Genomic DNA, 2276 nt, shown 5'->3' with positions numbered 1-2276 from the left:
ACGCCATTTTCTTCGCGAGATTTGAGATTCTTCACAGAACTAAAATAAAGAAAGAATTTTGAAGAAGAAATTTTGTTGTAAGCTTCAGAAAAAATTCAATTTCACTCCTTTTTTTGGGGGTCTATATGAGTGATAAAAAAAAACTTACGAAGCAATCTTAATTCTTCTTGTTCAACTTGAAATTTATATGCGCTAAAGATGCTGTATAAATTTGAGCAGAAACAATCATATAGTTTTTAAGATATCATGGCAGCAGTTTAAAAAAATCGTGTTTTGAGAAAAACACGTCTAAAAGATGTTGTATATAATTCATAATAAAAATTGCCTCACCATGAATCTGCTATGCCTGGACCATAGAGTAAATATATTACGTACGACGTTTTTCTTTTGTTTGAATAAAGACGAGCATAAAATTGCTGTGAAGCTAAGAAGGATACAATGATATAAACAAAAAGAAAACGTCCTACGTAATATATGGATGATCCCTGTGTCGAGGCACGCTCCGTACACCTGCTTCGGTTTGTGCATGTAACTTTTCAACCACTTCAAATCTCGAAAAATTCTTTCACCCACGTCTTGTATACATTTTTTAGACGTGGTTTATGAAAAAAATCGATTTTTTTTATCTGACACATTAGACGACCCCCTTAAAATGACGGTCACAGTCTCGAGAACTTGACCAGATTTTAAATGTCCGAGAAACTTAGAACTCTAGTGCTACCCAGGGTTGTGCACCTTAGTTAATACCTTAGGTAAATCACATGAGGTTTTTTACGTAATTTACGTACGTATATTACGTCCTTAGTTTAGTACAAAACGTAATATACGTTTTAAAGGTGGCTTCGGCATTATCATATTTCGTTCTATACCTTTAAAATAGCGCCGGTAGCGGTATGCGGTATTATGTTGCATGCATGAAATTTAAAGTGAATGAAAAAAATTATTATTCTACAACTTCGACAATGAATAGAGGCGGCAGATCCAGAAATCCATGTTGGGAAGAATTAGCCTTCCTTTAAAAAAAAATGGGAAAAATATTGCGTTTTGTCAGGGATGCAACCGCGTACTGTCGAATACAGCTCAAGAAAGGTTAAGAAGCCACAGGGGAATTTTCAAACCATCCGTACTGCAAATATCTTAAAAATGAAAAAACAAATCATTCAAGGCTTTTCGCTAATTTAAAAACTTTTTTTCAGAAAAAAGTACGTTATAATTATGAACGCATCAGAAGAAAACCTGATGCAATTAGATGGGAGCAGTCAAGAAAATAATTCGAAATGAGTGGTGTCACTTTTAATATTCTTGGTGATATTTTTATGTCAAATGAAGTTCTGATAAACAACAATGTAAGTCCGTACACATAAGCATAATTTGAAAAAGTGAGGTTATATAATGCTCTATACGAGTTGACCATCTTTATTACGTTTATGACGTTTCTTACAGGTGTTTTTACGTATAATACATTGTTTACGTATAATACGTCAGAAACCGCCAGTGACGCGTCACTGCACAACCCTGGTGCTACCACTATGGACTAGACCAAAGATATTATAAACGTAGATGCGGTGCGGGCTTAGTTGCCCGCCATAAATATAGACGGCGCGTCCGGCGAAAAAAGTCACTTCCCCTCTACCCACCGCTCCCCGTAGAAAGCACCCATCCATATAGTTTGCCAAGAGCCACTTGGAGCGCTGTAAGCAACTCTCGGCACACCTTCGAGGCGCACTGATGGTAAACTTAGCATGGACAAGAACAAATTGGATTGAAAGTAAATTGCCAATTAAAACATTTTTACATTTATAACTTTGCAAAACTTGGTTGTTTTAATAAATACCACAAATATAAGTCGATCAGTAATTTATATTACGGTTTCATATATTTTCCACCAATTCTAAAATTATTAATTATAATTTTCATTCTATATATTGTCTATATATAGTTCTTTAATATTATTTAGTTTTTATTTTTATTTTTGTGATCTGCAATTTCTACGGACTTTTTTAGACTATTCGTCTAATCAAGTTCTCGTATGTATTTTCCAATTTCTTAATTATTATATATTCTACCGTTTTTATAAAAATATAATTATAATTCCAAGTGATAGGAAAATTGTTCTTTCGGATTTTAGACGTTAAGACGACACTTCCAAGCCAGATTACGGTTCGCATTGACACACAAAATTAGACGAACAGAATTTCACTGGCACATTCATAAAAAATATCATATTCCATAAAATATATTTTAAGATAAACTTTAAATCATTATAATTGATACAG

The sequence above is a fragment of the Belonocnema kinseyi genome, chromosome 6 (genome assembly GCF_010883055.1).
Source record: "Belonocnema kinseyi isolate 2016_QV_RU_SX_M_011 chromosome 6, B_treatae_v1, whole genome shotgun sequence".
NCBI classification, from domain to species: Eukaryota; Metazoa; Arthropoda; class Insecta; order Hymenoptera; family Cynipidae; genus Belonocnema; species Belonocnema kinseyi.
The sequence above is the reverse complement of the archived record's forward strand: the minus strand, read 5'-3'. Positions refer to the sequence as shown.